The sequence below is a fragment of the Cupressus sempervirens genome, chromosome 3 (assembly GCF_028749045.1).
Source record: "Cupressus sempervirens isolate cs-2001-9-10 chromosome 3, ASM2874904v1, whole genome shotgun sequence".
NCBI classification, from domain to species: Eukaryota; Viridiplantae; Streptophyta; class Pinopsida; order Cupressales; family Cupressaceae; genus Cupressus; species Cupressus sempervirens.
This window is the reverse complement of record NC_143120.1, coordinates 867,592,697-867,616,132: the sequence shown is the minus strand read 5'-3', so window position 1 is coordinate 867,616,132 and position 23,436 is coordinate 867,592,697. Positions and strand designations below refer to the sequence as shown.

The window sequence follows — 23,436 nt, the reverse complement described above, 5'->3', positions numbered from 1 at the left end:
CATCGTTCTTCTATAGTCCATAACGTTTTCCATACTAAAATATTTTCCTTTATATCTCTTTTATACTTTTTAAAAATGTAATTTGTATACTTTCATAAGGAATAATAATAATGCACCATCTTCTAATCTTTATTATGACCACACTTTGCACCTTATACTCTCACACCACTACTATATACTGTTACACCACTGCTGTGTCTTCAAGTTAGTGTCTCCTCTCTTAAGCATATGATCACTATTATTTCCTTTGATCTTATATTTTCCAATGATATTACTGATGATGAATGGAAATAGATGATGTTAATTATCTTTTCTCCTTAATACATTTGTTATTAGCTGCTCCAACTTCTCTAGTTGTAGTTATTCATTAAGCTCATCCTTTCCAGATGGGAGTTACTCAATCATATGTTGATAGTATCTCTTTTATCTCACATCAGCAAATCTCAAGTCAAGCGGTGATGGCCGCTAAGGTATCTAATGGATATTGGTGTTGAAGAACATAGAGATGCACTGTCAAACTCCAATTCTTATTATCAGTCTGTACTTATTATGTGATTTGAGATTCCCTTGAACATAAAAAAATTATTCGGTAGTGGATAAATACTTATATGAACAGTTTAAGAGAAATATTCGTTTTATTCAAAAGTCTGTATTATTTGATTGAATCGAATCTCTCGTTCTATTTGTTATGCACATCTACCAATGGACTGGTAGTGAAGATGTTATATTTATTTTCCAAAAATATGTTGGGAATGAGTTGGCACAGGTGTGAATGGGTTGCACTGGGATTAAGTTACTCTGAGATGCTTTGAACATATGTGTCTGTCCATGCTGACTGTATATGTAAAAATTGCATTATGTATTCCTTCCCTTCATTCCTCTTATTCTCCCTGTCAATGTCAGACTATGCTTGATGGCTCTTCTTTGATGCTCTGTTGTATATCTTCCCTAATCTCCTTTCATCATTCCTTGCACGTAAAGGGCTAAAACATTGATGAATAATTTGGGACCCATTTGATGCTATATATTCTGTGCCAAATTTTCTGCCATTTTATCCCATCATTTATTCCTGATCTCTATGTCTATCTTATATTCTTTCTGTCCTGTATATGTTGGCGGAGAATATGGATGGAAGGATCAGGACCAGGCTTGAGTCGTGACCTTCTAATTACTAAATTTATTAATCATTGGTAAAAGATTTCTTATTTATTTATTATAATTGCTATTATTATTTTAAACAATCATGTATTTATAGTTTAGTACTCATAACTAAATAGATATTTTACCCATAATTAATGAATGATGGATAATATGACAATATATGTTTTATCACTTATCTATTATATTCATTTTATTATTGTTTTGTATGCTATTAATATAATTGTTTATTATAATTATAATATATAATATTTAAGAATTATATGATAATATTATTATGTTCATTATTATTTAATATCTTATCATTTTGTTATTATCTCAATAACAAGAAATTATATAATTTATTATTACTAATATTATTTTATGAACTTATTTCTATTATTTATTAAATTCTATTCTAATATAGGGGACATTAAAATTTTCCTCTAAACTTGTCTACAGAGGCTTGGAAATTCCGCGAGAACTCGGTGTTGCGCTAGCTTTTAAAATGCCAACTTCCACTTAAATATGTTCTCTACAATTCACTGGAAAAAGCACATTTGGAAGAAATTAGAAGCTAGGATTGCTTGTCCTTTCCGTTGTTGATCGGCTTCGTGCTCATAAAGCATGAAGGAAGCACCAAATGAGTTTTTGTCTTAAATCGGGCAATTTTTCCTCTACAACTTGTCTATGGAGGCTTGGAAATTAAACTTAAGGAGTACTTGTGCAACTGAAAAATCTGTGAGAACTCAGCAACTGGGCAGGTACTCACAAGGTTTCTTTCCATAGTTGCACAAGCTTTTAAAATGTCAACTTCCACCTGGATATGTTCTCTACAATTCACTAGAAAAGGCACATTTTTGGAAGAAATTAGAAGCTAGTGTCCTTTCTATTGTTGATCCGCTTCATGCTCTCAAAGCACAAAGAAAGCTCTTTTTATTGCCGACAAAAATCTTTTTTTGATGATCTTACCAAATTGCAGGTCACAGAATAGAAACACTCCAACAAACTCGTTGCTGCTACGAAGAAGGTGGAATGGTAAATGGGCAAATATCAAGAATCTAAAAGTCATTATCAAGCACTCTTTTCCTCCTAGATGGGAAGGTAGATTTGCAACTACAACCGCTAAAAGGGGTTCACAGTCCCAGCCAGCTAATAGAGAATGAAAGGATACAAATCTACAAGGCAATTGTTGGAATGCTAATGGAATTTTTTGGTCCCCGCCAAGTTCGCTGCATGATGCTTTGGACACACATCTAATATCCTATTCCTCATGGAAACTCACAAAAGCTACACACATCCTCTCCTTAGTATTTTGGGCTTTCACTAGTGGTCAACTTATAAACGTGAGACTAGATGTTCCGATGGGGTCTATAGCTCCATGGAGATCGCCTACCTTGTTAATAACCATTTTGGGGGCTAGACTTTTGTTGACTTTTCTAATGATTTGGCTAGATTCCTATGGGTTCACTTTTGTCGTGTTGTCCCATCCTTCCACAGATGTTCGGATGAGGTCTATGGCTCCAATGAGATCACATGCCTTGTCAATGACTATTTTTGGGGCCAAGCTATTATTGTCTTTTCTAGTGATTCGGCTAGATTCTTATGGGTCTAGTATTGTTGTGTTGTCCCCTGACTCCATGACATCCTCATTGGAGTTTATTACTTCCCTTCAACTTCTTCTTCATATGTTGTCCACAATGGTCATGACAAAGATCCATACTCAAACTTATACCACAGTATCTCCCAATTTTTTGAAGATTTCCTTATTCTTGGTGACTTAAGGGCATGAACTTGTCTAGCTCAGACCCCTCTTCACAACCAAGCCACATAGACTATGTGCATTGAGGACATAGATCCGGCGACTTTGGGGCTTCAAAGATCTTTTGATGACACTTTTGGCCCTTTCAAAAAAGTATGGCTGACATCTTATTCAGCTTTATGATTATTTTGATCTAGTGATGATGAATGGTTTATCTTGCTTCCCTAGTTCCCACTTCTTTACTTGCAAGCCTCACTAAAATGGTGTGAATGTTGTCGACTATATTCTTTCCAACCAATTGTTTATTCGTTCCAATTGCCACTTCTTTGTCACTCACATTCCCCAAACCCTTTTGGTGTACTCCTTTCCCCCACCGCTCCACCCTCCTTGCCAAGTTAGACCGCAACTTGTTGGTCCCCACACTTCTCTTGATGATATCCTCAACCATCCCCCCACTGTCATTTTATCACTTACACAAACATCAAAGAAGCTATCAAAATTGTGAATAGCAATAGAGTTGCTAATGAGGAGGGGTTCCAAGCTTTTAATTCTTCAAGCATCATGTCATTGTTATGTGCTCCTACCTTTCTGACCTTTTCAATCGCATGGTTTGTATTGGGTCTCTCTCCTCTTGGTCATACCACATTATTCATCTGATTCATAAGATTGGGCCTACTTCTAATCCTAATAATTACAAGACTATCATGTTTTGATCACACTTTCTCTAAACTGTATCTCATAGTTATTCACAATGTCCTCTCCAAGGAGTTGGATTAGCGTTGAATCTGTTTAGAGGGCAGGCAAGCTTCACGCCTAACCGTCAAGCCACAAACCATATTTTGCCTCTTTGAACTATTATTGAGAAGTCCTGGCATTGTTCCTCAAAGGTTTATTGTTGCTTTGTGGACTTGAGATTGACTTTGTCTCAAGGATAGCCCTCTTACAGAGCTTCATCACATTAATATCTTTTAGACTACCTTGATAGCTAGCATGAGACATTATAAGAGAGTCTTGGGTCATCTTAAGACCCCCAATGGAGGCTTTGACTTCATCAAGGGCACCAACCGTATCAACCAAGGTTGTCTCCATCCCCTACCTTATTTGGTATCTACATTAATGAGTTAGATGGGTTTCGTCAAGCACATTGCCATTTGAGGGTGGTTACCTTTTTTACTAGGTTCTGATTTCTATTTTGCTCTTTGTGGATGATGTTCTCCTAGCTTCCTCACCAAAAGGTTTACAAAGAATGTTGGATGGTCTTGCAACCCTTTGCAACCTATGGCAGCTAGTTAATTATCTAGGGTAATGATTTTTAATTCCTTTAAGACTCCCACCTATACTTTTCTTCTAAGGGTCGAGGCTTAAATTTCTACTTCTCACACTTACCTGAGGGTTAAGTTCTTGAATCCCCACTTTATGCTGAGGCTCGCCCTCCCGCCCACATAAACAAGGGGTATGGTCCTTTGGCACTTCTTGATAGACAATGCTTACCTCACCATTACCAAGATACTGCATCCAAGAGGACCCTTTTGGACACTTTGACTAGACCTACTGTTCTTTATAGTTTTGCTGTTAGAGGGCCTTCTTTGTTGGATTTTGATTAGGATACCATCATGCAAGTTCAAATTCTTTTTCTTTCGTGCATCGTTAGCTGCAAGGAGTTCACTTTACACAATATTATCCTGAAGGTGTTTGGGGTTCACCTTTTACACTTGGTGTCATCTTTGATCTTGTTTGGTTCATGCATCTCCTTCGTAGTTGTGTTGATTCTTTCAAGGGGTGCCATAAGTACTCTTACCTCGCATATTGTTGCTCTAAGTCTATTGTTGCCTTAATCTCTTCAAATTAGGCACGTACTTGGTTTACTAAGGCTTCAACCCATCTTGGGTCCATTGGGATCAAAATAGATTGTCTCCCTCTCTTCTAGTAATCTCTTGGGGTCCGTTTGGGTCGTGGAATTGTAGAAATCAAGTTTTCTTCAAATCTCGATTTAGCCAAATCAAGGTTTTGCAAATCTTCATTCTTAGTTTTGGGATTTTACTTGTACCATTTGTTTCACTTCGAAGATGAGTGGAAGATACATTTTTTTGCGTAAGCTTGGAGTTGAAGGCAGACTCCAAAGAATAGACCAATTTGATTTTTTTATACTCCTCAAAAAGCATAACCAGGTTTTGATTTTCAATTTCTAGTTCCTAGTGGGAAATCTGATAACCTAGTTTTGAGACAAAATTAGAAGTCTGGTATTCTAATTCCATTTTTCCAATTTTGAAACAAACGCAAAAAAATTCAAATCCGTATTATGGAAAAGCCAATTCACATCATCTTCCACCAACCAAACAGACCCTTGATGCTCTTCACGACCTCCTCTCATCCGAACAGGAGTTATAAAAATATCCACACTACTTAAGAACCCCCGCAAGGGCTTCGCCTTAAGGTGGCATTTAACATTGAGAACCTCTTAGAGCTGGAGGATGGATTCATCATTCATCCTTCCTACTTATTCTACCACTGGTTGCATACCGTTTGGTTCTTCCTCAGTTCTTTCACAATGGGCTCTCATCAATTTTGCATTGAGATGACCAACTTCTCAAAGAGAACAGAATTTCTCAGTTATGTGGCATTGGGGAGGTCAAAACTGAGTACTTCATCTTTCATTGTCCTATCTATGAGATCCAAGGGAGATTCTACTGCCTCTTCAAGCGGTTCAATCTCTCTTCGACTCTTTCAAGTTCACTGACCAGAGGTGTCTTGCTCTTTATCTTCCGGAGGTCATTAGGCCTTGAGATCACTCTCTCCAACATCAGCACCCTACTAGTTCACAGTGTAGTTGGCTTATCACTGCCTCCTCCTTCAGGCTTCTTCTAGCACGTGGTACCATGCCCCATCTTGGTCCCCACCCCTTAGGCATTCCAAATTTCTAAAGGCCCTAAGGGGCTTGTTGTGTGGTTTTCACACCATCACCCCATTACAAATGGGGACCCCCTCTTTTTTTCGCTTTACCTAGGAGTCTTTATCTTGGACGGTTTTGATTGGCAACATATTTTCAAGTCTCCAAGTCTAGGGTGAGTTTGAGCAATTTTGGTTCGTTAGGAAGCAATTTTTGCTAGGGATTTGTGCAAGCATTTTGATGCCACTTAGGGAAACTTTCATGGTCCAAGTCCAAGAGGAAAGTGAAATTATTTTGGTTCATGACAGATGGGTTTCTATGTTGGAAAAGGAGGCAAAGTTTGTGAGAGAACCAAGTCTTGGTAGAAATTTTGGATCTTCCGAAATCTCCCGTTTGGTAGAAATTTTGAATCTTCTGAAATCTCCCCTTCTTTTGGTGGAAATTTCAAATCATCTAAAATCTCCCCTTTGGTGGAAATTTGGATCATCTGAAATTTTCCCTTATGTGGAAATTTCAGATCTTCTGAAATCTCCCCCCTCCTCATTTCTCCCAAAAATCTCAAGATTCAGGCCTTTTATTTGGTGGAAACTCAAGCATTGCAATTTTAGAACGATGAGGGGAAAAGATTGAGAATTTTTTTCCAAAGGATTTTCCCTTCCATGGAAATTTCGCAACTTCGAAATTTTTTTACTAATGGAAATTTCCCATCTTCCAAAATTTCCCTACATTGAATCTCTCAAGTTTGCCATCCTCTAAGGCATTAGTAGATCAATTTATGGCATGAAGGCAACATCAGGATTAAGAGTACAGCAAGGAATTGCCGAGAAACATTCAAATGAGGAAATTTTAAGAATACCATGACAAGTGGAAATTTCACATCTTCAAAATGTTCCACTCTGATGAAAATTTTGCAACTTCAGGATTTTTCACTCAGTGGAAATTCCGCATCTTTTGAAATTTCCCCAATCAGCTATCATCCTTTGTTAATAGCCAAACCCATCCTTCCTCTCTTTAAAAATAGAATTGAGAGAGAAAGTGACAAAAATTAAAAATAAAAAACTAAAAATAATAATATAAATGGTTTTAGATTGTGATGAGATTAAAATTTGCCTCTACTTTGCAAAATCGTTGGTTTTAAATCGGGATGAATTTTGTTCATTTTGGTGATGTGATTTTAGTTTCAAATTTTTTTCACAAGCTTAATGATCTTCTCCTTTGTTTCATAAGGTGAATACAAAAAGAGGAAGCTAGAGGGCAAGGTGATGATCAAGGCCTCAAAACTTCAAGCGGATAATACAAGGAGATGGCTCAAGACTGAGTACTCAAGTGAGAAGGAAGAATTCATAATCAAGCTATCAACCCACAAACTCAAGTCGGAATCAAGAGCAAATACAAGAAAGCACAGAGGATCCATCTAAATGAGGAAATGTTCAAGGAGAATCAAGAAAGATCAACTTCATGGGTTCATAAAGATGCAAGTGATTCAACTCAATTCCATGAGAAAATTTTGAAGGATGGAGAAAATCACAAATGTTGGGGATACTCTACAAGCCAAGACTCCAAGCACACAATAAGGAATAATGAGGTGGCAATTGTTTGTCTCCTTCAATCAAAAAATTTCAGCTTCAAGCATAGTCAATCACAAAATGCCAAGTGTCTCATTTTCTCATCAGCTATCATAATCATTGTAATTTTCTTATTGGCCCATGAATTGGTGCCTTCATGTAATTGGTTGTAAATTTGGCAACCCTAGTTAGGGTTTGTGGGAAGAAATCTCAGCCCTTGATATTGAATTGATCTTGGCCCTTCATTGTAATTGAGCAGCTATAAAAGGCCAAGACCTTCTCATTTGTAATTATCAGATTAGAAAGGCTTAGGAGACTAGACTAACAATCAGAGGTAGTAGAGAGCTAGAGTAGAGTATGCTAGCTAAGGGAGATGATGAAGTTGTTGCAATAATACTTGTCAAAGTATTGTTGGTTCTTCATAGTGGATTACTTAATATTACTTTGTAGTATTGCATGGTTTCCTCAGTCTTTCACTTGGAGTAGTTCTCTTTTCATGTTGAAGTAGTTTAGTTGAATGGAAGTTGTCGTGGATGTTTACTTGTTTGACTCAAACAATTTTTTGGGCCACTAGCCTCTTGCCGATGGTAGGGGTGACTTGCGTGGAAAGCTAATGAAAACACTGAAATTCAATTGATGTTCAATCTTTGGTTTGCATCTAGATGGTATTGGAGAGAGTATATTGATGTGAAAATCATTTGTGTATTCCTTATAAGCTTGCAATAGGTGGGTGGAGCCATTAGTGAGATCACATCTAGTAGAGTCCAATTCATCCATGATCCCTTGCATTCACAATTAGAAGTAGATGTAGGAGTAAGTAGAAGAATTGAAGTTCAAGTTGAAGTGGAAAGATTGGAAGATCAAAATCATATTTTCATTGCACATTGTAAAGCCAAATCTTTAGAAGTGCAACAATTGATATCCATTGAATGAATAGTGTAAGTCCCTTTGTGAAAACCAGCATATCACATCATAAAATTGAGTGAAATCCACAATTAAGAAGGAACCTTGAAGTCATTTCATGATCTTACTTTGCAAGAGATGACCTTATATCAAGAGAAGATTGAGTGTTTGATGTTTCTCCTCGAAACATTAAGTATTTGATTATGCACGTTGTAATGGCACAAAACTCACCCCAACAAAAATTGGAACTAGCAGGAGGGCATGGACAAAATTCATTCATGGAGTTATCAACACAAGCGAGCTTTCAAGTTGTATTTGAGATAGGAAATCTATTCAAAAGTGAAAAAATCCAAAAAAAATAAAATCAATTTTTCAAAATCAAAAAAACTCAAAAAATAGAAAGGGAAAGGTTCTCAATGGAAAGGCGGGTGGATGTTCTTCCTATTTGGTTTGATTTGAACAAGAGGTTGCATCCATGTGATTTGACTCAACTAGTAGCAAAAGGGAAATGTAAGATACATGGCACCACTAAACATGAGGAGATGCACTATTTGATATTCCTTTTGAGGGTGGACTTAGCATTGCGAGGGAGAATTTATTTTTCACAATTGTATGAGCCTATTGTACTTGTTAATTTGAAAGCACAATTCATTGAGTTCAAAGAGGATACTAATAGGAAACCAAGGATTGGATATGGAGCAAACACTTGGTACAGTGTGCATCGCCTTTTACACTCGGAATCTACTTGTCCATCTTGTCAAGACATTACTGACTTGACCAAGTTTCGACTGGGTTGGTATGAGGAAATATTTGCAGGGGGAGGCAAGGATTTCTTCCAGCTCCCAAGTTGGATGTCAAAGGAAGGTGGTAGTCATCACTCAAGTCAGGAACCAAAGGTTAAAGAAAGAAATCAATTGCATAAAGGCGGAATGGATGGGTATAATTACAATGAAAATCAAGAGGAAGAACTTTCACGCATAATGTCACAAGAAGATGTTGAAAAGAAAATTAAGAACGCAATAGATTTCATCCAAAGGAAGGGGAGGCATAGAAGACAAAGACAAACATCAAGAGGAGAACTGGGAGAAAATCATCACAAGTTTGATGAGGTGATCCTTGGTGAGCTTTCCCTCGTGCTGCAAGGACGAATTCTCGAGGATGAATTGCAAGCCATTTCACATACCCTTGGAAAGGAAGGTATTCAAATGGACAAGTTGGATAAGGAATTACAAGTTATCATAGATGAATCAAGGTATGAAGAGCAATTTGATAAGTCATTACAAGACATCATCACCGCCAAGTTCTTTGGGGGGGTGCTAAAGGATATCATGAGGGAAGTTGTAACATTGACAAATGCATTTCAAGACGATCAAGTTACTACAAGTAACATGGTTCACCATCAACTTCGACCTCCAAAGACCTTGCCACTTGGGATTAAATTTGATGAACATATGTGGATGTTTGGTGAGGAGCTTCCTTCTAGTTTTGAAGAGGGTAAGATTGATAAGACTCTACATGAAGAATTGTAAGATATTTGCAAAGAAAAATTTACATGCAACACCTTGTAGGAAGACGTTGAAGAACAATTTGGATTGCTACTATAGAGTGACTCTTCATTTGATTGGCTTGGGGAGATATTTGAAGGAGGAATTATCAAGGAGTCCTTAATTTTTTAGGATGCACTTAGCAATGTTCACAAGGACACGTGGTCCATGTTCAAGGACAAGCCACCTAAAGCAATATTCCAAGGACTTGATCTTAAGAGTAATCCTGCTTTGAACACCAATGAGTTTAATGCTGACACCAGATGGGGAATCCACCACTTGCAACCTCCTAGAGCTATGGATGATCAACAAGGATTTCAACATGAATTACCACATGAGACATGCCAGGTTGTTTCTTTACATGCTTCTAGTGCTGAAAATTTGAAAGTTATTATTTTGATTATGAAGGTTTGGATATGAAAACTTGGACCACATGTTACATGATAATTTTCTTGAGTTTGAAAATGAGAGAGTAAATATTTTTTCAGAGTAAAAGGATAAATTTGTAAAAAATAAGAATCATGACCCAAACCTTGTTACTCTTGAACATCTTGAGAAACCATGTTAGATCAACTGTATATGTCAGTCTAGTCAATGGATCATCCCTTTGGGATTCTTGTACCACTTGGTACAAGAATAGGTTTGTCTTGAACCACTTGGTTCAAGAGGGTTAGAGTAGGTTTCCTTTTCGTTGGTTAGAGTAGTTGTTTTCTTGTCGAGCTAGGAAGTTAATTTACCCCCAATCATTTGACTTGATATTTCTTTCAAAGGGGTTGGTTAGTTGCTTGGCTTAGTTTCCTTTAGAGAGTCAACCTGTAGTTTTGCCTCGAGTTTTTTTACCCACGTAGTTGGGTAGTTGTTTTCTTTAGTTGTCTAGCCGTCTATGTTTAGTTGCTTGATTGGTAGGTTTAGTGGCTAGAGGGATCCAAATTTGTTAGAAAGGTAGGTGTTAGTCAACACACTTTGGTATGTCTCCCAATGGATTTGTTTGGTATATTTCCTGGATATCTCTTTGTGAGGTTTCCTTGAATTAGAAATGAGATTCCTAATAATCTTATCTTGCGAAAAGGATTTGTACTAAAATTGGATTGAATTCATTCGTTGGGTTTGAGGCATCCAAGTCTTTTAGTTACGACATATTACTCAAACTTAAATGCTCTAAGTACTTTGAAAGTTCTCAAGGTGAAAATCATACACCTGCTTCAGCGACACTATGGCCTTCCAAACCTTCTACAAGCATCACTACTTGTAAGACAAAATAAAAGATAGAGAAGAAAAGAAAGGCAATATGAAAAGAAAAGAGAAAAGGAAAAAGAAAAAGAAAAAAAATGAAAATGAAACAGTTTGGCTTTTGGTGTGCAAGTATCTCTACCGATGCTATAAAAATAATCACTAAAGGTAGAGCAATGTTTGTGATTGACCACAACAATAACCTCGTCAGGGCTATGGACACCTAACTAGCAACAAGGCTCTATCCAAGGTGCTTTTGGAGTAAAATTATCAAAATAGCTAAGTCCAATGGATCTGAGAGGCTTTCTAGATTCTTGTCGAGCGAGGAATAAACACACACATGTAATTGAGGATGAAGGCACTTAGCTCAATTTCATGGTTTTATCCATTTTTAGTGCATTTCATAGTTGTTTGTTGGGTAATAGTGGCGTCGGTCAAAGGTTCTTGAAATGTTTAGGAACATCTTTAGGTCGATGCTAGATGTTGTGTGGTTTTCACACCATCAATCCACTGCAAATGGTAAACCCCTCTTTTTTTCTTTAGCTAGGAGTGTTTGTCTTAGGTGGTTTTGGTTGGCAACATTTTTTCAAGTCAAGTCCAGGGTGACTTTGAACAATTTTGGCTCATTGGGAAGCAATTTTTGCGTTGGGTTTGTGCAAGCATTTTGATGCCACTTGCAAGAATTTTCGTAGTCCAAGTCCAAGAGGAAAGTGATTTTTTTTGGTTCGGGAGAAATGGGTTTCTATGTTGGAAAACAGGACGAAGTTTGTGAGAGAACCAAGTCTTGGTAGAAATTTCAAATCTTCTGAAATCTCCCCTTTTTGTGGAGATTTCGGATCTTCCAAAATCTCCCCTTTTTGTAGAAATTTTGAATCTTTCAAAATCTCCCCTTTGGTGGAAATTTTGGATCTTAAATCTCCCCTTTTGTTGAAACTTTGGATCTTTTGAAATCTCCCCCCTCCTCATTTCTCGCAAAACCCTCAAGACTGGGGCCTTTTATTTGGTGGCAACTCAAACGTTGCAATTTTAGAATGATGAGGGGAATAGATTGATAATTTTTTTCCAAAGAATTTTCCCTTAGGTGGAAAGTTCGAAAGTTCGGGATTTTTCACTGGTGAAAATTTCACATCTTCCAAAATTTCCCCACATTGAGTCTCTCAAGTTCGCCATCCTCTAAGGCATTAGTAGATTAATTTATGGCATGAAGGCAACATTATGATCAAGAGTAGAGCAAGGAATTGCTAAGGAAAATTCAAATAAGGAAATTTTAAGAACGCCATGTCAAGTGGAAATTTTACATCTTTGGAGTTTTCCACTCCGATGGAAATTTTGCAACTTTGGAATTTTTCCACTCGATGAATATTTCACATCTTCTGAAATTTCCCCAACCAACCATCATCCTTTGTTAATCACCAAAACCATCCTTCCTCTCTTCAAAAATGAAAAAATTGAGAGAAAGCGACGAAAATTACAAATGAAAAATAAAAATAATAATATAAAAGGTTTTGGATTGTGATGAGATTAAAATTTGCTTGTACTTTGCAAAATGGTTGGTTTTAAATTGGGATGAATTTTGTTCATTCTGGTGATGTGATTTTATTTTCAAATTTTTTTTACAAGCTTAATGACCTTCTCCTTCATTTTGTAAGGTGAATTCAAGAAGGGGAAGCTAGAGGGCAAAGTGATGATCAAGGCCTCAAAACTTCAAGCAAACGACTCAAGCCTGAGGACTCAAGTGAGAAGGAAGGATTCGTGGTCAAGCTATCAACCAGCAAACTCAAGTCAAAATCAAGAGCAAAGTCAAGAAAGCATAGAGGATTCACCTACATGAGGACATGTTCAAGGAGAATCAAGAAAGATCGAGTTCATCAGTTCACAAAGACACAAGTGATTCAAGTCGATTCCATGAGGAAATTTCAAAGGATGGAGAAAATCACAAATGTTGGGGATACTCTACAAGCCAAGACTCCAAGCACACAATAAGGATGATCAGGTGGCAATTGTTTGTTTCCTTCAATCAAAAAAATTCCATTTCGAGCACAATCAATCACAACATTCCAAGTGTCCCATTTTCTCATGGCTATCATAATAATTGTAATTTGCTTATTGGCCCATGAATTGGTGCCTTCATGTAAGTGGCTGTAAATTTGGCAGCCCTAATTAGGCTTTGTAGGAAGAAATCTCGGCCCTTGATGTTGAATCAATCTTGGCCCTTCATTGTGATTGAGAAATTATAAAAGGCCAAGGCCTTCTCATTTGTAATTATATGATTAAAAGGGCTTAGGAGATTAGCCTAAGGATTGGAGGTAGTAGAGAGCTAGAGTAGCGTAGGCTAGCTAAGGGAGAGACTTGATGAAGTTGTTGCTATAATATTTGTCAAAGCATTGTTGGTTCTTAATGGTGGATTACTTAATATTGCTTTGTAGTATCGCATGGTTTCCTCAATCTTTCACTTAGAGTAGATTTATTTTCATGTTGAAGTAGTTTAGTTATATAAAAAGTTGTTGTGGATGTTTACTTGTTTGACTCGAACGAATTTGGGCCACTAGCCTCTTGCTAATGGTAAGGGTGCCTTATGTGGTAAGCTGATGAAAACACTTAACTTCAATTGATGTTCAATCTTTGGTTTGCATCGAGATGATTGGATTGGAGAGAAGATATTGATGTGAAAATCATTTGTGTATTCCTTATAAGCTTGCACCGGGTGGGTGGAGCCATTGTTGAGATCACATCTAGTAGAGTCCAAGTCATCCATGATTCCTTGCATTCACAGTTAGAAGTAGATGTAGGAGTAGTAGTAGAAGTGAAGTTTAAGTTGAAGTGGAAAGATTGGAAGATCAAAATCATATTTTCATTGCACGTTGTAAAGCCAAAACTTTAGAAGTGCAACAATGGATATCCATTGAATGAATAGTGTAAGTCCCTTTGTGATAACCAGCATATCACATCATAAAACTGAGTGAAATCCACAATTAAGAAGGAATCTTGAAGTCATTCATGATCTTACTCTGCCAACTTAACATGAGAGATGACTTTGTATCAGGAGAGGATTGGGTGTTTGGTGTTTCTCCTCAAAACATTTAAGTATTTGATTCTACATGATGTAGTGGGACAAAACTCACATCAAGAGAGCTCTTCCAAGCAGTGGTTCTCTTCTTCTTTCAGGAAACATTGGAGGGGTTGAGGCTCTTTCAAGAAGTGGTTCTCTTCTTCTTTTAGAGAATGTCAAGGGCGATTGTGCCCCCTGCTTACGCTTTTGTTATGGGGTTATTCTCTACTGCTTAACATATGTAGTGGGATTTTGGGATCTCCCTATTTGGCTCCAGTGCCTTCTTATTGTTGTTTGTCGGTTCATTCATATTGTTATTTACTTTCTGTGGGTACCGATTGGTGTCCCGGTTCAAGCTAGCCCTTACTTTGTAATGGCAATCCCTTTGACCCTCTTTCTGGTCATTTGTTGGACATTAATAAATAATATGTTAAGTTTTGAGCCTTAGAAAACAAAGAAGGAAAAAAACAACAATGAGAAAGAGCCATAACTGAAACCATAAGCACCAAAATTATCCTGGGAAAACCCTTTGAGAGTGCAGGGAAAAACCCAACCACACAACACAAATATATCTTTATTGATAATGAAATGTTCAAGTGTACAATATTCTTTGCTTGATGCAAATACATAACAATAGGAGAGACTCTTGACATTATAACTGAAGGTCTCTTGAGATTCCCATAACTCCTATAATTAATTATAATTCTTCGGATATTCATACCTCAATGCATGTGAATGACACATGTCATTTACATTTAATATTACAAATTAAACTGAAGTGACCTTTTCAGCTAAAGATGACAATAATGGTAATAATGCCCATATTTTCAAAGATAAAGATCTTTGTCGCAGCTATAATTTTCAACACAAGATAATTTTCAGCTAAAGATGACAATCACGGTAATAATGCCCATATTTCCAAAGATAAAGATCTCTCTCTGGCTAAGAGAGAGATCTTTAGCTGATCAATCACACTATATAGATCCTATAAAATTTCATGAAGTCACTCAATATGAAAATCCTACAAGAAGCATAACCAGATTCTCTTATAACACTAAGAGAATAATTTACTCATGGAATTTCTCAACATGATAGACTTGAAACATTTACGCATAATCATGGAATCACTCAACATAAAAAAGATTTGAACCAATCAATTTTTTAATCATGGAATCACTGAACATGAAGGATTTGAACCAATCAATACCGGTAATAACGCCTGTATTTCCAAACTATATTTTCAACACTCCCTCTTAGCCAGAGAGAGATCTTTAGCTAATCAATCACACAATATAAACCCTATAAAATTTCATGAAGTCACTCAATATGAAAATCCTGCAAGAAGCATAACCAGATTCTCTTATAACACTAAGAGAATAATTTACTCATGGAATTTCTCAACATGATAGACCTAAAACATTTTCTCATAATCATGGAATCACTCAACATAAAAAAGATTTGAACCAATCAACCATAATCATGGAATCACTCAACATGAAGGATTTGAACCAATCAACCATAATCACAAAATCACTCAACATGAAAGATTTGAACCAATCAACCATAATCATGAAATCAATAAACATGAAAGATTTGTAAGACTCGCAGCTAAGTCTTTAATCACGAACTCTCTCAACATGAATTGTCATGGAATATCTCAACATGACATCCAACTCCCATCATGGAATCTCTCAACGTGATGACATCATGGACTCTCTCAACATGATGTTCACTATCGCATAGTGAAAGAGTTATCATAGCTGATCTTACAATCTTGTTGTTGATTTCACGTTAATAATAACACATAAAGCCACAATTGAAACTCTTTTCCAATATAAGTCACGAAAATCTACTACACCAAAGCATGTAAAAGAAAACAAGGGTTTTAATGAGAACTCCCTCTCAATCAAGAACAACTCCCTATGGTTATAACTGATTCCAATTGATTTCAGTCGTGTAATGCAACCTCCCTCTGAAGTTGAATATTAAATCAGTCTTAAAGAGTGTTCCCATCTACATATAATGTCTTGCAATAATGAAAGATTAATCAATCACAAATATCACTACTAGGACAAACACTATGTATACCCAATTTTCAAGAGATGTAACCATAAATACTTATATATTTGTGATCAACATGCACAGGAATGAATATAAAGGAAAACCTCTAAAACCAAATCAATCACAATAACACTTACCTCTTTTATATGTAACCTATTTTGGGCACATGTACAGAGAAAGACAATCCCGATAAAAGATTAAAAAATATATAAAAGATGGGAAGAAAAGGAGGCTGTCGTCTTCCCTTTTAGTATATAGAACACACTTTCACAAATTCTTGTCTGAACTGTCAAAGTGTACTGTCACTACTTAGGCCACTAGCACCCATATAAAACATAGTGCCTTCTCATTGGCCATTTCCACCGAATGGCCATCTGCACATGCGAATATCTCTTTACCAAGGACTTACTGAGAAACATCAATATTCTCTACCGCTTGCTGATAGGCTTTCTTCAAGACTTCTCCAAATCTTGATCGATTCTATTTTTCCTCTCATCGAATTTGAAGGATGGACTACTCTGCGCTGTCGTGATAGGAATCATTTGCATCAACTCTCAAACAAAAATCCAAGATAATATTGATCGCACACAAAATATTATAACTCTTCTATACTCAATGTCAACTGAAGACTCGTGCATAGAGTTTATGGTGCATTAGAAAAGGATGTTGTTGCCCGATACTCATGCAAAACATGTCACAAGTAAATGAGTAGATGAGAGAAAAGTAAACTTATGTATGTTATGCATACAAAATAATAAAATAAGCATATCTAAATTTTTAATAAAAGAACGGCAATTCAATTTATTAAAAACGAGGCTACATCCTATTGGAACAAAGACTCACCTTCATTAAGAAACGCACAATATTACGATTACCTGTCGTGAGCTTAGCTTGTCCATTTCATAATGATGAAAGTTTGTCTTTCTCATCAGGATTCAAACAACTCAAAGAATGAAGCAATACATGCTTCTTGTTAATCGCCAATCATCTATCCAGACAATGTGGATTCCATACCAGCTAATGCAGAAACAAATAAACCATGATTGGTGTTCCTATGGCAACATATACCAAGTTGTATCTCCGTCTAAAGTATATGCTCAGTAATTAAACATTAAATAATTGATGCTTTCGTGAATGAAGACCTTGAAATGGTATCTTATAAGATCATGTGCAAATATCGTGTGCCATCAAGAGTTCTCACATAACCCCTGCAGTATATGGAATGAGAATATAATTTAAACATAAATTTGTATCAGTCCAATATTCACAATGAAGACTTGAACATATGCGTTCATTCAATACGACAAATCTAGAATGATTATAGACCCAATAACTTGAGAAACACAACATAAAAGTCACATATGGAAAAACATAAACATGGATGATCGATAGTTCTTAGAATTAACTCTTATGATGTATGTCCACGTTGGAGAGAGTATGGAGAGAATTTTCTATGAGAAAAATTCATGGTAAGCCCAAGCCACAATAATAAAATGAGACTCAAGCGGCAAAACATTAGAGAATCTAAAGCAAATAAGATTTCCTAACGAATTTTCATGATTTACATATAACGAGAGAAAAATCAAAAAAAAACTCTCAAAACATAGTAACAGTGCCAATGCAAAGCATGTCAAGACATGCAAAATGACACAAGTAATAATCTTGACATGGGGAGAGTGGATGCAAAAACTGGACTAGGATTCAGAGCCACAAAGCCACAACCAGGCATACTGGAGAGAAATAAATCTTTACACACGTAACAAACTTTCAAAAGAAGAATAAAACTTTGAATAGATAAATACATATCCATAGCTAAAATCACAATCATTACAGGAAGGTAACCTCATTGCTGATATTAACCAGGCTCTGATACCATGTTAAGTTTTAAGCCCAAAAACAAAGAAGAAAAAAAAAACAATGAGAAAGAGCCATAACTGAAACCATAAACACCAAAATTATCTTGGGAAAACCCTTCAAGAGTGAAGGGAAAAACCTAGCCACACAATACAAATATATCTTTATTGATAATGAAATGTTCAAGTGTACAACATTTTTTGCTTGATGCAAATATATAACAATAGGAGAGACTCTCGACATTATAACCGAAGGTCTCTTGAGATTCCCATAACTCCCAAAATTAATTATAATTCTTTGGATATTCATGCCTCAATGCATGTGAATGACACATGTCATTTACATTTAATATTACACATTTAAATTTAAGTGACCTTTTCAGCTGAAGATGATTAACGATAATAACACCCATATTTCCAAAGATAAAGATCTCTGTTGCAGCAATAATTTTCAACATAATAAACTTATCTTTTCTTCACACAACTTCTGATTTTGAGAAATATTTAAATCAAACAAAAACTGAAACAATGTCAACAATTTTTGGCATAAGTTCAAGTACTATTAATATATTAGAGTCTGTTGTTCTAGCCCTTATACTTCAGAAATAAATATAAAATCTTTTTGAGTGGAAACAAATCACAGTACATATTGTCAATACATAAGGGTGTATATTGTAGATTTCCATTTGTATTTCTTTGTAAGGGAAACAAGCCATAATCACAGTGAATATTATCAATAAAATTAGGGTGTATATTGTAGATTTCCATTTGTATTTCTTTGTAAGGTTGATATTAATTACAGATAGGGTTTTTATATTTCAAACAAAATATAAATCAGGATATTACAGTTCAATTACTTGTCTGCCCTCATTGATCTCTTAACAGATTTACCTGCTGTAAGGATTAATGCTGACATGACTCTTTAAATGGGTGTTTTGCTTCCATAACTTTAGCTACAAGTTACAGAGGAAAATCGATTATGCATTTGAAATGTAGTGCTTGGATAGATAATGGAGATGGAAATAGAGAACAAAGAGTGACCAGGGATTCCCCTTTGTTAAAGGAGAAAATGGGCACAAGCTGTGGAAGTTTTCATAACAAGAAGGCAAGCCAAGGCAACCTGGCAATGCTCCTGAGTGGCTGGAAAATTGGCAGTTTGCAGACCAGCTTTAAAGTTTACTCTCATTGCAATGGTTGTTTAACTTTTCATTATGGAGATAATTAGGAACATACTCCTGAATACCCATCTCCCCCTTGTGTGGAGTAAAGTAATATATGTTCAGTTATCAATAGCTCCATCCAAGTTTTAGGTTTATCACAAAATAACATTCAATTGAACATCAATAAATTTCTTAACATTATGATACTTCTGAAGAGCATGATTCTGTACACTGTGATGATAATAACAAACTAGCTAGAAATATCAGTGATATAACAAAAACAATAGGCTCGCTTAAGAGATCTGCTGGTAAACTTGTTCTTAATACTGTCAAAGAAGGTGGCATTGCTCTTTTTCATCTTTCTGAAGTCAATGGAAGAAATGTCACTTCAACTCTTTCTTTTTTTTTTCTTTTTTTCTGAGATGGTGGCTAGGCACAGGGCCCAAGATTTAGCTCAGATCAATTAGGATATAAAATTACAAATCTCTACTCAAAATAAACTTTCCAGCAGGGACCTTGACACTGGTGGAATGAGGCAGGTGACAAAATCAACCTGGGGATTACATCTAATTGAAGAAATAATTATCACAACCCTGCACACATAAGCCCAGTGGCTCCCGTGAGTGTCCAGAAAGAGGGACTCCCCCATCCAGTTGAGTATCAATAAAGATTTGGAAATTTTATGCTGGTCTTGAATGTTAGATGAGAAGCCAAAAAAAGTTACAGATTGATTTGAACCTGATTGTGTCCAACTTTATAAGCCATTTACACCCGTGTTATAAAAAAAATGATTTATAGAGCTGGTCTCATCCTTGCCCTTTAAATATAGGGTTTGCACAAGTCATGCACTTTTTAACTGCAGTAATTTTGATGTTCATGCACATCCTAAGGTATAGCCCCCAATAATGCCTATTTACTGCAAACAATTACTTGTTCAGAAAGCAAATATTACTGATTCTAATATCCCAGAGGCACATTTAGAAGCTAACTCGAAATAATATGAAAGTATATCATACATAACCCAACTGAAAAATTTATCAGGTCAATTTTCATAATTTTCTGACCTGCATTGAAATTTCTGGCATTCTAAATGAGACCACAAATCCAAATACAAAGAACCATCCAAAAGTTTCCTGGAGATCTGTAAGGAAGTCAAAGAGGAATTATACTTACCAGGAAAAAATGAAACAGCTCAGAAGTAACCAAAAAATACATGCCCAATGCACCAAAAGGCAAAAAAGAGAAGAAAAAGATGTTACACAAGATCAACAAGAACCAAATACAATCAACTAGAATATTCACTGTGGGCCCTTAGTATTTTTTTGTATATTTATCAAAAATATGTGTGTCTCAAGATCAACTAATAATTTTTTCAAACAAAGATAGACCAAAACAAGGATCCATTACATGGAACCCAGGCATGGTGTATAACTAATATTTCACATAGTTTATAAATTAAACGTGAAAATTAACATTTTCTCCTAGAAAAATCTCCACTAGTCTTTACCATTGTAAAATGAGTCCAACAAGAGTCTAACACAGTCAACAAGCGTGTCTTCTATGTCCTGTCATGATATCATAGACCTTGAAACTATACAAGCTGATTAACAGTTTGGTAAAAGGGATAGGTAAGGCAAAAATTACTATCGTTATCAAATATTGCATTCTTTCCTCGAGATAAGGAGAGTATAATCAGAAAATCTTATAATGAACCCACAAAAATGATTTGATTAATATTGATAATCTTATTTTTCCCTCAGCAATGAGCAAAATTTATTCCAAAGATTATTTACAAAAAATATTTTAAAATATTCAAATACTCCATTCTATAGAAAATCTACTCCACTGTTCTAAACTTACACAGGATTGTGCATTGCAAATATATATAATGAAATATATATATATATATATATATATATATATATATATATATATATATATATATATTTCATTATATTCTACACTTTAAAAAATATCCAATCGTCTAAAACATTTCTTAAAAAATATCCAATCTTCTAAATCATTTCTTGACATCCAAAAAACTAAAGCAAAAGAAAGCCAGACAGACACCGAAATACTAACTTCTTTGAAAAAAAAAATCAATCAACTCCAAAGAAGGATAATCGGAAAATGTCCAGAAAATGAAATCCAAATACTTCATCTCAAGCGAATAATTTTGCCGTTGAAGACTTTAGAGCAAACGTTTAAAAAATAATAAAAATAACAAAAATAATAACAAGCCAGTATAAGTCATTAGCAGATAAAATTTTGAAAACATACCTGGATCCAAACACGAGCACCCAATGTTTTTCCCTCTTGTTGTACTGATCTGGACATTTATAGACCGCTTTCAGTGCCTCGCATTTCGTTCTGGAGCCCACCGCTCTCCACCGCTTTCTTTTCTATTAGAAATTCTCTACCCATCCTTCTTAATCGTAGCACTTATAATAAAATAATAATAATGGGATCCATTAAATATAAAAGATCCGATCATTATTCCGCGTAAAAAACATTAAGTCCAATCCATGGAATTGCGATGCATGAAAAAATAAAACATTTTTGCATCAATTATCTATTAAAATTAACTCAATTATCGTGATGGGACGTGAGTTTGGATATCTGATTTTTATTTTATTTTATTTTAAATATTCTTAATGATGCATAATATTAATTTTATAAACATATAATATAATTTATAATACTATAATTGAGCATTTATATAAATTTTAACAATTTTTAACCAATTGATTCAATTGCATGAGTATTTATGGGTATGATTGTGTAAGAATGTTTTTATTATCAATGTTTCATTTCGAAGTGCTTCAATGTGAGAGGGATCATGTGAAAATTATCGCAATGCTAAAATCTGATCAAGTGAGGCAAACAAGCAAGTCTTATAGCTTGCAAGTGAGTAGTGTCGAGATGTAGATGTAGAAGACGACCCATCAACCATTGTGAAATGGTGAAGATGAACTCGAGAGTATCCAAAGCTTGAGCTCCATTTTGAGTATACAATAGAAAGAGTTGCTAGGGTAAATTTATGATGATAGAACTTTGACCTGGGCGCTACGGAAAAAATTATTTTGAAGGTGGGAAGTGAAGCCCGTCAGTCCACTATAGTAGCCTTGAGGATGATAAGGAAGTTGAGGTGATAATCACAAGTTGGTGTGGGCTAGGTGCACATCACTTTGTTGATACTACCTTGGTGTGCAACATGTTTACCAACAATACAAAAAAAGGTAGGATATCGAGCAAGGTGGTGATAAAAGGCAACTCCCATGGTGCTCTGATAATGGAGAAATGAAGAGTTGGACCCACTTGTTATGAGACCTAATGATTACTCTTGACACAAGGGCAAATGAGATAGAGAAAGTTATAGGTTGAATTGTTGGAGTAGCTAAGATGGATGCATGAGTAGGGCTAGCAGCAAAATCAAAGAAACAAACATGGGCTTGAAAGATGCACGTTTTGCCCTTATAGTGACCTCGTATGATAAGACCTTTTCTTAATGGCAGTGCTTACACTCACATCAGAACTATTTTTGACATAGATGTGGGATACTCTAAGAAGCCTTCGAGGATCTAGTGGCAAACTACACCATAGAAGTGGTTGTTGTTTCCAACAAAGAGGAGGGCCCCACTAATCGATTAGGAGGTGAAACTAATGTAGCAACTATCAACAATTCATAGATGCACTTCTTTTTACACCCCTGTGGGCAATAGTGGAAATGATGATGGTTGCTCAAATTAGAGGTGAGTGTTAGGGGAGAGGGTGCAACCTTAAGAGACCTCTTATTGTTACCATAGATAATGAGGTGTGTATGTGATGATTAAGATAGGGAAAGGTGAGTGAACATTAGGTTTGGATAGCATGGGTTCCTTTCCTTCATTTGTATTAGGTGCAAACACAAGAGCATAAGACACTATCAAAGGCTACAAGACTCGTGGTAAATAAGGAGGCTTTGGATGGAGCACGCACTTGACCTAAGCCCTGATAAAGAATGAACAAAGGTAAAAGTGCATTGAAACTCATAAGGTGGTTGGATAAGAGGAGCAAAGGTAGTTGGTATAAACTTGAAATTTTAGTTCCTTGACCTTATAATAGGCAACTAACAACATATCTTATTGAAACAACTAGGGCCCTACTAGAGCAAGAAAAAAATGGTCAAGGATAGAGCTCCAACGGGATGCACAATGGTGGGAAATGGTGTTTGAATTATGTGGATCTTTCCCTCATGGGGAAACTTTAATCACTTGTACACGACTGAAGAGACGAATCTCATGGA

The 23,436-nt window shown here is 35.9% G+C and overlaps 1 protein-coding gene across 7 annotated transcripts in view; it reads right to left on the bottom strand.

The window, feature by feature from the left end:
• The window catches only part of LOC149569530 (uncharacterized), a 192,944-nt gene extending 171,347 nt beyond the window's left edge, over positions 1 to 21,597 (bottom strand). For 2 of the 7 annotated variants that reach the window (XM_089822208.1, XM_089822206.1), the window contains exon 1: positions 21,432 to 21,597. The gene's annotated coding sequence lies outside the window, so the exon portion shown is untranslated. Of the gene's footprint in view, positions 1 to 20,215; positions 20,293 to 21,431 lie in introns of all 7 variants that reach the window. The other 5 variants (XM_089822201.1, XM_089822204.1, XM_089822202.1 and 2 more) reach the window with 4 other exon arrangements.
• Positions 21,598 to 23,436: the final 1,839 nt, after the last annotated feature.